General features: G+C 45.9%; 1 long non-coding RNA gene and 1 pseudogene across 4 annotated transcripts in view; one reads left to right on the forward strand and one right to left on the reverse strand.

Annotated features, from left to right (window-relative positions):
- Positions 1–556: 556 nt before the first annotated feature.
- LOC149125993 (uncharacterized) overlaps positions 557–12,261 on the reverse strand; it is a 95,854-nt gene continuing 84,149 nt past the window's right edge. For all 3 annotated transcript variants that reach the window (XR_016235077.1, XR_016235076.1, XR_016235075.1), the window contains exon 2: positions 557–1,561. This is a non-coding gene — a long non-coding RNA (uncharacterized LOC149125993). The remainder of the gene's footprint in view (positions 1,562–12,261) is intronic.
- Positions 4,379–4,812, forward strand: LOC127490648 (translation machinery-associated protein 7 pseudogene; annotated as a pseudogene). The gene has a single exon (XR_016235071.1). The product of XR_016235071.1 is annotated as a translation machinery-associated protein 7 pseudogene (transcript).

Genomic DNA, 12,261 nt, shown 5'->3' on the forward strand with positions numbered 1-12,261 from the left:
AGATGCCTCCGCTGTTTGCTTCCGGCCCACAAGGATGGGAGCAAGGAGCTGACCAGCTAGGCTCCTCCTCCTGCTGTCCCTGGACAACAGCTCTGCTGGCTCCTGCTGCACCCACTCCCACCTGGGCTGGGCCTCTCAGGAGTCCCACCCCTTCCACAGGGGTCCCCTCTGCCTTGGTGTCAGGAGCAGCCTCTGCTTTCCTGTCTCTGGTCCCGGAAGGCTACTTTTCTTTTGTTCTAACACATACGGAGCGTGTTTTAAAAATGTCTCCTTTTGTCGTGTCTAGGAATTTGGGCCCAACACAGAGGCTTCTTTGCTTGGCACAGTTACTTGTGATTTCTGGTCATTAATTTACCGGTCCTGTCCCTGGGGTAGCTTAGGAGGTGTTGCTGCTCCCTGAACTTACACAGCAAAATCTGCTACGTCCGTAAGGACGTGCATTTCCTTGGGGGCACAGGCCAGTAATTCTGGTTTTCAGAGAAAGCCATGAACCACAAACTACAGACTGTGCAAAACCAGCAGGCAGTAAGAAGTGACTTCAGGATTTTAAATCTGGTCTGGAAGTTTAGGTTTCCTTTCAATTTTATTTTAAGACTTTTGATGCCAGCAGGAAAGAAAAGCAGCGAGCCACTGCAGCCTCAGCGGAATTTTTCACTTGTTTGGAGCTGTTTTGTGGGACCAGCAATCCATGTCCATGTTTGCAGTCAAAACCAGAGGCGAGAGGCTGGAGGGGAGTTAGGATTCAGTGAGCGTCTGAGCTGGCAGTAGGGCTGGAGTCCCAGGCCAGGTAGGCAGGTGCCCAATGGAAGCAGCTGGGAGCCGGCTGCGTCGCCTTCTCGAAATGTTGACTTCTCAGAGAGGTCTCTGTGCAGCAGAGAGGGAAGGTGCAAACAAAGACAGATGACGAGAGAAATAATGAGGCCCAGAGGCCAAGCCTAGGAGAGAGGAAAATAAAGTGACCTCTGCGTGTACGTGCACCACTCGGTTCTGATGACTGCCCTTGGGATGCTGAAATCGCGAGCTGGGGTCAAGCTGTGTGTGGGCTTCCGGAAACCATTCACAGTCCTCACCAGCAGCCTCCAAGAGGATCCCCTGGGGACAACGTGGAGAACAGGATTCCGCTTAGACTGAGGGGGAAGTGGCTTGGCTAATCCCCAGCACAGTGAGACAGGGCTGGAATGGGCGAACCACGGTGCGGGGAGAGCGCTGTTCCTCTGGCTTGGCGCTGAGCAGTCTGGCAGATTCGCTGGGGCCGTTGGAGAAATTCCTGTGGTGCCTGTGATAAGATCAAGCAGAATTCTTTATAGCTCTGCTGGCCTTTGAGATGCTGATGACTGCCGGAGGCCAGGTATACTTTGAGCATATCAGCCAGGTGCGATGGCTTGAACACAATTTGGCTCACCAACTCATACAGTTGTTTGAGCCCCAAAGTCCTGTGTTAATAGCCCTGAGGGGGTCAAAACATAATCCAGTTGTGATGTCTAAACAAAAGGCCTCTGGGAAGTGGTCAGACTTGATTCGCTTATCAGGGAAGGGCCCTTCGTCCGTTGAATCATGGCTGCTGTATAAGGAGAGACCACAGAGAGGACCATGTAAGCGTTCTCCTGCTTCCTGGCTCACCGTCTCATCTACACGCCCTACGCGTCCCCCCATCCACCACAGAAGTCAATACCAAACCAACAAGGCTCTCGGATGGTGGAGGGCAAACCTCCAAGCTGTGAGCCAAAAGAAACCTCATTCCTCTCTAAGCAGCTTCTCTCAGGCATTTCAGCTTAGAAAGAAAAGCCCAACACCTGAGGCGTATGTCAGTGCTTTCCGTTCTGCTCCACTGCTCAGTATGTCTGTCTGTCTGCCAGTACCACACTATTTTGATTATTGTGGCTTTGCAGTAAATTTTGTAGTCAGGAAATGTGAATCTTCCAACTTTGGCTTTTTCTTCCCCCAAAATAGTTTTCGCTATTTGAGGTTTCTTGGGATTCCATAAGATTTTTGCTTTTCTTTCCAATTTCTGCAAAAACTGTCTCTGGGATTTTTATAGGGTTGCATTGAATCTGTAGATCACCTTGGCAGTATTGACATTTTCATATTAAGCCTTTCTAGTGCATGAATATGCTTCTCTCTTTATTTATGTCTTTAGTTTCAGCATCTTGGGGATAGTTTTTATTATACAAGTTGTTCACGTCCTTGGTTAATTCCTAAGTATTTTATTATTTTTAATGCTATTGAACAAGGAATTGTTTTTGTAATTTCCTTTTCAGATTGTTCATTGTTTTATACAGAAAGGCAAATGAGTTCTTGTGTGTTGATGCTATAGTCCACCACTCAAATTCACTGATTAATTTTAACTCTTTTTTGGTGGACTCTAGAATTTTGTGCATATCAGATCATGTTGATTCCAAGATGGCGGACTAGGGAGGGAGCTTACTGCTCTAGTCTAGGGGAGATAATTTTACAAAAATGGAGAGAGTGCAGTCTCAGGGAAGAGTAAGGGAGAAGACTGCAGTGGAAACTCGGCACACATTAGAGGGACACTGTGGATCTATGTGGAGGGTGAGGATGTGCACAGCTCAGAGCCCCAGCAAGCCGACAGCCTCCGCACCAGCTGTGGAGAGTGAGGTGAGACCAGGCTGCAGCAGCCCAGGCCACTGGCGACTGAGCTGCAAGGACAGCCCGGCATGAGTCCAGCTTGGAGCCCTGTGGGAGACAGTGTATCTGCCAACTTAGAAAGAAGGGGGCGCATGTCTCTCCCCGACCCCCAGGCACCACTGTCCTGTAACTAGCTGACAGAGGGTGGGCGCCAATTTGGACATTTCTAACAGCTGCACCAGCTCGTGTCCACGCCCAGCAACTAGTTGAGAGATGCCTGAGTCTGGCTGGGAGAACTGACAGGGGGCTGGGTGCTCCTGACTGTGGGAGCTTTTTGTTCCAGGACTGTGAAAACACTGTGTCTGCCAGGGAGAGTGCAGGGTCTTTGGGCAGTCACTGTGGGCAACTCCACATACTCGGGGCTCTCTGATTCCCTGGTGAGGGTCACTGCTGTGGGATCTGTGCTCACGTCAAGGAACGCACAGATCCTTTGTGGTTCTTGTGGCAGTGCAGATGAATATTGTACCCACTGGGGCTAGCACACAGGCATCGGTCTCTTTGGAGGAGAGGAGGTGAGCATGAGACTATGCCAACAAAGCTGAATAAACCTTCTCTCTGATTTAAAAAAAAAAAAAAAAACAGGATTGGATTAAGATGGCAGAGTAGGGAGGGGGCTTGCTGCTCGAGTCTAGGAGAATACAGTTTAAAAAAAAAAGTGGAAAGAGTGCAGTCTCAGGGAAAAGTTAGGGAGAAAACAGCAGAAGAAATTCTACACAAATTAGAGGAACACAGTGGACCTACGTGGAGGGTGAGGACGCACACAACTTAGGACCCCAGCAGACGAGAGCCCCCACACCAGCATTGGAAGTAAAGTGAGACCAGACTGCAGCAGCCCAAGCCGGGTGAAAAAGCTGCAGGAAAAGCCTACAGGGAATCCAGTTTGGAGCCCCCTGGGGGAGAGTGTACCCACCAAACTAGAGAAAAAACAAAGGGGGCAGGTTTTCCCTCTCCCGGATCATCCTGGAAGGGTGTCCCCTAACAAGGTGGCAGAGAGCAGGCGCCATTCTGGACATACATAACGGCTGTGCCCAGCAATAAGCCAAGCATAGACTCCGAGTCTGGTGGGGAGAACAGACGGGCTGGGTGCTCATGACTGTGGGAGGCTCGTGTGCCAGGACTGTGAAAACACAGAGGCTGCGTGGGAGGACTCACGGTGTGGCTGGGACATCGGCAGCCACTATGGGAGGCTCCACATGATCAGGGCGCCCTGTTTACCTGGCAAAGAACATTGCTGGGGAATCTGAGCTTACAATGAGGACTGCACAGATCCTGTGTGTGGTCCTTGTGAGAGTAGACGAATAATATTCTCACGGGGGCTAGCACCCAGGCACTGGTCTCCTTCGAGAAATAAAGGCCTTCCATGACAAACAGAAACTGAAAGAATTTGTCACCACCCAACCAGCCCTGCAGAAGACGCTTAAGGATGTGCTGTACACAGAAACACAGAAACATGGTCATCACTATGGAGGAAGGTAAAAGAAGGAAATCTCCCAGTTAAAGTACAAATGAAATCCAAAGTAAAAAATAGGATTATTTATGGAAAAATGGCAGGGCAAGGTCATTACTTATCAATAGTCACCTTGAATGTAAATGGCTCAACTCTCCAGGTAAAAGACACACACTGGCTTAATGGATTAAAAAACAAAACCCACCTATTTGCTGACTATAAGAAACACATATCACCAACAAAGATACACGCAGACTGAAAGTGAAAGAATGGAAAAATAGTCCGTTTCTGGTGGCAGGGTCTGGGGAAGGGGAAGCAGGCGCCATGTCAGGCCGGGAAGGTGGCAAGAAGCAGCCCCTGAAACAGCCCAAGAAGCAGGCCAAGGAGATGGATGAGGAAGATAAGGCTTTCAAGCAAAAACAGAAAGAGGAGCAGAAGAAACTCGAGGAGCTAAAAGCGAAGGTGGCGGGGAAGGGCCCCCTGGCCACAGGTAGAATTAAGAAATCTGGCAAAAAGTAAGCTGTTCCTTGTGCCTGAAGTGATGACGCCCTTGATTGCATTCCTAGCTAAACATCTCGATTCCCAGCCATAAGATCTTATGCCACCGTAGTTAGAATGAAGTGTTAAGAGTTAAGTGTTATCTTGGAGCCTGTTGTACATTTACAAATAAAATTTTGTAAAAAGGGGAATAAACCCCACTGTACTTAAAAAAAAAAAAAGAATGGAAAAATATATTCCATGATCATGGAAAGCAGAAAAGGGCAGGTGTACCCATCCTAATACCAGACAAAATAGAATTTAACACAAAAACTGTTAAAAGAGACAAAGAAAGACTCTATGTAATGATTAAGGGATCAATTCAACAAGAAGATGTGACTATAATAAACATATATGTACCTAATTACAGGGCACCTGGCTATTCAAAAGAAATGTTAAGGGATCTAAAGGGAGACATAGACTCGAATACAATAGTATTAGGGGACTTCAATACTCCACTTTCAGTAAAGGAAAGATCAACCAGACAGAAAATCAGCAAGGAAACAGCAGATTTAATTGACACTATAGACCAAATGGACCTGAGAGATATCTACAGAACTTTTCATCCTATACTTGAAGAATACACATGCTTCCCACCAGTACACAGAACTCTCTCTAGGATAAGCCACATGCTAGGGCATAAAGCAAGTCTCAGTAAATTCAAAAAAATCAAAATCATACCATGCATCTTCTAGGAGCACAATGGAATGAAGCTAGAAATAAAAAACTCAAGAATCTCTAGAGCATATGCAAATACATGGAGACTGAACAACATGCTCCTCAACTGACAATATCAAAAGAGGAATAAAAAAATTTCTGGAAATGAATGAAGATGATCCGTACCCCCATGTTTACTGCAGCACAATTCACAATAACTAAGACATGGAATCAACCCAAATGTCTGTTGACCAAAGACTGGAGAAAGAAATCGTGGGATATGTACACCATGGAATATCACATAGCAGGAAAAAAAACGAAATCCTGTCATTTGCAACAAAATGGATGCAACTGGAAAACATCATACTTAGTGAAATAAGCCAGTCCCAAAAGGACAAATGTCGTAAGTTCTCCCTGATCTGTGATAACTAATTGAGCACCTAAAAGGTAATTTACAGAAGTGAGGTTGGTACTTTGAGATGTTATGACTTTGGACAGCCCTTGTCTTGACTATTGAAGAACAGGTCTTTTTATTTTCTTCATACTATTTGTTGAATTCTTTTCTTAGTGTAGAGTTAATCACATATGTATGAAATTAATCAAAAATATATCTTAGTGAAAAAGAAGAATGAGAATAGGAGAGGGAAGAGGAGGGCGGGTAGGGTATGAAGAATCATTATGCTCATTATTTATGAAATGCATGAAGTTTGTATTCCTTAAATAAAAGGTTTCTGGGGGAAAATCATGTCACCTGTGATCACAGGTAAGTTGCTTCTTCCTTTTGAACTTAGATGCCTTTTATTTCAATTGCCCAAGTGCTTTTCCCAGAACTTCTAGCACTATGTTTACAGAAGTAGCAAATGCAGGCATGTTGATATAGAAAAGTGTTTAGTGTTTCACCGGAGTATGACACTCAATGTGTGTTTTACATATAAGGCTTTCATTACATTTAGGTAGTTTCCTTCTTCTATTGTTTGCTACATTTAGGTAGTTTCCTTCTTCTATTGCTATTGTGTTGTATGTTTTTTTTTTAATCATAAAGAGGCACTGAGTTTCATCAAATGTTGCTTCTGTATCAACTGAGATTATCAAATGGCTTTTATCCTTCATTCTGCTAGTGTGGTGTATCTGATCAATTTTCATACGTCACACCATCCTTGCATTTTCAGAAATCAATCCCACTTATTCATTGGATATAATATTTTTAATGTGCTGCTGAATTAATTTTGCTAGAATTTTGTTGAGGATTTTTGAATCTATACACATCATGGGCAGTTGCCTATGGTCTTCTTGTAGTGTCGTTGTCTGACTTTGTCATCAGTCTACTGCCGGCCTCATAGAGTGAGTCAGGAAATATCCCCCTCATGCCCAATGTTTGAGAAAAGCTGAAGAAAGGTAGGTATTACTTCTTCTTTAAATATCTGGTAAAATTAACCACGAAATCATCAGGTCCAAGACTTTGCCAGGTACTTTTTTATTACAGATTCAATTTCATCATTAGTCATCAGTAGATTCAGATTTTATATTGCTTTATTATTTAGCCTTGTGTTTCTAAGAATTTGACTACCTTTTCTTCATATTTGTTCATACTATTCCCTTAAAATCTTTTGATTTCTGTAAAAATCAGTAATAGTGTTCCCACTTTAATTTCTGATTTTAGGGGCCGGCGTCGTGGCGCAGTAGGTTAATCCTCTGCCTGCAGCACCAGCATCCCAAATGGGTGCCAGTTCTAGTCCTGAACTGCCCCTCTTCCACCCCAGCTCTCTGCTATGGTCTGGGAAAGCAGTAGAGGATGGCCCAAGTCCTTGGGCCCCTGCACCCGCATGGGAGACCAGCAGGAGGCACCTGGCTCCTGGCTTCGGATCAGCACAGCTCCAGCCGTTGTGGCCATCTGGGGAGTGAACCAAAGGAAAAAAGACCTTTCTCTCTCTCTGTAACTCTACCTCTCAAATAAATAAATAAATAAAATCTTTTAAAAAATTTTTCTGATTTTAGTAATTTGAATATATTTTCTCCTAAGTTCCTCTAGCCAAAGGTTTGTCAATTTTGTAGATCTTTTCATAGAATCAAATTTTTTAAGACAAAAGAATCAAATTTTTCTTTCATCATTTTTTCTACTGTTTTTCTATTCTCTATTTTATGTATGTCTCATCTAATCTTTATTATTTCCTTCTTTCCAGCTAACTTTGAGTTTAGTTTGTTCTTTTTATAGTTCATTAAGTTGTAAAATTATGGGATTTTTTACTTGAAATCTTTGTTTTTAAAATGTAAATATTGGGGCTGGCGCTGCAGTGCCAGCATCCCATATGGGTGCTTGTTCTAGTCCCGGCTGCTCCTCTTCTGATCCAGCTCTCTGCTATGGCCTGGGAAAGCAGTGGAAGATGGTCCAAGTGCTTGGGCCCCTGCATCCTCATGGGAGACCCAGAAGAACTCCTGGCTCCTGGCTTCGGATCAGCACAGCTCTGGCTGTTGTGGCCAGCTGGGGAGTGAATCAGCGGATGGAAGCCCCCTCTCTCTCTGCCTCTCCTTCTCTCTGTGTGTAACTGATTTTCAGATAAATAATTAAAATCTTTAAAATAAAATAAAATTTAAATATTTATAGCTTGAAATTTCATCCTTAACTCCCCTTTCACTGTATCCCATAAACTTCGGTATGTTGTGTTTTCATTTTCATTCATCAGATTAAGTTTCTAGTTTCCCTTTTGATTTCTTCTTCAATCCACTGGTTGGTTGAGTGTGTTGTTTCATTCCCACCAGTTTTGCTTGTTAACTGACTCTAGCTTCGCCTCTCAAAGACACCTGCAGGATACTGAGTGGTCGGTGTTGCAGTGCCAGCTAAGCAGCACCAGCTTCCTATATGGGTGCCAGTTTGAGTCCTGGCTGCTCTACTTCCAATCCAGCTCCCTACTAATGCACATGGGAAAGCAGTGGAAGACGGCCCAAGTGCTTGGCCCTCCCCCACCCATACAGGGGACCTGGACCAAGCTCTAGGCTCCTGGCTTCAGCCTGGTCCAGTCCAAGCCATAGTGGCCATGTCGGGGAGCGAACTAGCAGATGGAAGGTCCTGTTTTCTTTGTGTCTGTTTCTGTCTTTCCCTCCATCTGTCACTCTGCTTTTAAAATAAACAAACAAATCTTTAAAATCTACTGAGATTTAATTTGTGACTTAGATACAGCTATTCAGGGACTGTCCCCCATGCACGTGAGAAGGGCGTGTGTGCTGCTGTCCATAGAGGGTCATGGACCTGTCTGCTAGAACTAGCTGGCTCGTTGTGATGTTTAAGTCCTCAGTTTTCTTACTGAACTTCTGTCCAGAGGTTCTGCCCATCACTGGGAGTGGGCAATCAAAGTCGCCAGCTGCTACTGCAGGACTAACTTCACCTTCAGTTCTCTCAGGTTTTGCTTCCTGCATATTCATGGTCTGTTACTAAGTGCATAACTGTTTATAATTCCTAAATCTTCTGGCTGCATTGAAACTTTTATGAATTATAATGTCTCTGTCTCATGTAAATTGAAACTCTATTTAGCCGGCGCTGGGGCTCACTTGGCTAATCCTCCGCCTGCGGCGCTGGCACCCCGGGTTCTAGTCCCGGTCAGGGCGCTGGATTCTGTCCCGGTTGCCCCTCTTCCAGTCCAGCTCTCTGCTGTGGCCCGGGAGTGCAGTGGAGGATGGCCCAGGTCCTTGGGCCCTGCACCCGCATGGGAGACCAGAAGGAAGCTCCTGGCTCCTGGCATTGGATCAGTGTAGCTCACCAGCTGTAGCGGCCATTTGGGGGGTGAACCAATGGAAGGAAGACCTTTCTCTCTGTCTCTCTTTCTCACTGTCTAACTCTGCCTGTAAAAAAAAAAAAAAAAAAAAAAAGTATGTAGAAAACAAAATGTGGTGGCTACAAATTGAAGTTACACTACTACTAGATTTCAGGCTGGTATTTTTTTTTAAATGTATCATTGCTTTGATTATGTAGCAGATAAAGAGCAGAGTCACAGAGCAGTGTTAAAAATGAGTATTTGGCATCTTAAGCAGCCACAGAATTGGTAGGCAGTCAACAGGAGTGCCGTGCTGGAAACAGAAGAAAACACACAACAGGCGTTTTCCGCTTCTCTGGCAGCTGAGTGAAAGCAGGGAGGGAGCCGCTGGGTTCTGCTGTATCTGCCTAAGCATCTGTATCTGCCGGGTTCACCGAAGAAACAGAACCAGTAGGACACACACACACACACACACACACGACACACGCACACACACGTTAGACAACATGGGAACCAGCTCCCAGGACTATAGGGGCCAAGACGTCTCCTAATATCTGCCACTAGCAAGCGGGAGATCCAGGACAGTCAGTGTGACTCCGGCTGCATCCCAAAGCCTGGGAACCACAGAAACTGGTGGAAGCTGGAGAACCAGGAGCACCAATGTCTGTGAGCAGGAGGCAGAAGTCCCAACTCCAGAGAATGACGGGGGACAGCGCTGTGGCAGAGTGAGTAAAGCCACGGCCTGCACTGCCAGCATCCCATATGGGTGCTGGTTCGAGTCCTGGCTGCTCTACTTCCAATCCAGCTCTCTGCTGTGGCCTGGGAAAGCAGTAGAAGATGGCCCAAGTCCTTGGACCCCTGCACCCATGTGGGAGACCCGGAGGAGGCTCCTGTCTCCTGGCTTCAGATCGGCACAGCTCTGGCCATTGTGGCCAATTGGGGAGTGAGCCAGTAGATAGAAGACCTCTCTCTCTCTCTCTGCCTCTCCTCTCTGCGTGGTTCTGACTTTCAAATAAATAAATAAATCTTTAAAAAGAAAGGAAGAAGAAGAAGAAAAGAATGAAGAGGGCCCTCAGCAGCGTGGAGGACGCCCATCAGGTCAGGATGTGTTCTTTACTATGCACTACGCCTGTGCACTCAAATGCTGCTCTTTTCCAGCACACCCTCATAGATATCCCAGCTCTCAGGGCCTACCTTAGCCCACCCGGCACCTAAAACTAACCACCATGGCTTTTATATTCTCTGCTGGACCCTGGGCCCTGCTGCCCACCCCCATGGAGAATTGAGCGACACGAAACTCTGCACCTAATTTTACGACGTCACTGAGGATTACAGGAGAGTTCTGAAAGACAGGGTTCCAGCGTCAGCACCAGTAGCACCAGCAGAAAAAAGTGAGTCTCTTGACCACATACAACGCTCTTGATTCTTCTAGAAACTTCCACCAAGGAAGAACATTGGAAGGACAAAGTAGGACAGGTGCACCCATAAGCAAAAGGCATACCACCACAAAAGAAGGTACTGCCCAAAGGGCCCAAAGTTCCAAATTTCCTGCCGCTGTGGTTAACAGATGAGCATGGCAGTACCAGTAGCCCAGGCCTGAGACCGGACACTCTGGGGTCACATCCGTTTTGACCCTTTTTCATCTCACACTTGGTCACTTGGTGATTTCATGCCTGCAACTTCCTTCATGGGTTGACTGAGAATCCTTGATGACTGATGTGATCAGAACAGCCCACAAATATCTGCCACTTTCACAAATACTTGTGAAGACACAGTGAAACCAGAGTTACTAGTGTCCTAAGGAAATGTGAAAAGCTACCATTTTTTGATGTTTGATGACTGGAAGTTCTGACGGACCAGATGCTACGTTTGAATAGTCTGGAAGATGAACGTACACCGTGCAGCGATGGCTTTGGAATTTCTTCCCCACTGGGAACAGTGTTGATTAACTGCTCAGGGAGTTACCGGCAGCCACTGCATGTCTTTGACAACTGCTGAGGATTTAAACCAGGTGCTGGACCGCATGCTGTGTTCCAAACACCGAATATTCAAGAGCTTGATGCCGACACCCTCAGTGTGAACTTGTATTTGCCATCTGTCTGGCTGCAGGTCTTCCTGTGTGCTGGGTCTCTATTCTCACCTAATTCCACTCCCATGCTGTGTTTTTTTTTTTTTTTTTTTTTTTTTTTTTTTTTTGACAGGCAGAGTGGACAGTGAGAGAGAGAGACAGAGAGAAAGGTCTTCCTTTGCCGTTGGTTCACCCTCCAATGGCCGCTGTGGCCAGCGCGCTGCAGCCGGCATACCGCGCTGATCCGAAGGCAGGAAACCAGGTGTTTCTCCTGGTCTCCCATGGGGTGCAGGGCCCAAGCACTTGGGCCATCCTCCACTGCACTCCCAGGCCACAGCAGAGAGCTGGCCTGGAAGAGGGGCAACTAGGACAGAATCCAGCGCCCCGACCGGGACTAGAACCTGGTGTGCTGGCGCGCAAGGCGGAGGATTAGCCTAGTAAGCAGCGGCGCCGGCCCCATGCTGTGTTCTAAATACTGAATATTCGAGAGCTTGATGCCGACACCCTCAGTGTGAACTTGCATTTGCCATCTCTTTGGCTACAGGTCTTCCTGTGTGCTGGGTCTCTATTCTCACCTAATCCCACTACCAGTCCTTTTAAGTCCAGAGTCAGCCAGTGCCCCGTTCCTGCGAGAAGCTCACATGGTGCTCAGGGTTCCAGGGGAAGCAGTATGGGTGGAGTCTGAGGAGGCTGAGGGGATGGTGGCTGGATACAAGCGAGTCTTTGAAAGAGAAAGTACTCACACTAATGCTGCCGCCAAGTCCAGAGTGCGACATTAACTTCACACTTTTATTCAATGTCAGAAAATATTCGAATGTTTGTCATTATATCATAGGTCCTACCAACCTCAAACTCTTTTCTCCCATTAACTCGAAATCCAGAGCTTCTAACACAGCATTTTACATGAACAATTCTATTGACATCATTTTAAAAATAAAATACAAATACTGCAGAGTACACAGAAATGAAGAAAGGGACAAGTTAGCTCAGAATACAAAGGGGAATGGTAGTGATTATCACTAGGAATTAATTGCAAAAAGAAACACTTATCAGTTACTACTGTAAAAAATAACTCAACAGTATTTATTAGGTCTTTAACTTGCACTTCCAACAACTCTTTTCCAAGCCTATTTGTTAATAATTTATCTGTTATTCAAGAT

This window comes from Oryctolagus cuniculus, chromosome 6 (genome assembly GCF_051225735.1).
Source record: "Oryctolagus cuniculus isolate XC-2025 breed Fujian yellow rabbit chromosome 6, ASM5122573v1, whole genome shotgun sequence".
Classification (NCBI taxonomy): domain Eukaryota; kingdom Metazoa; phylum Chordata; class Mammalia; order Lagomorpha; family Leporidae; genus Oryctolagus; species Oryctolagus cuniculus.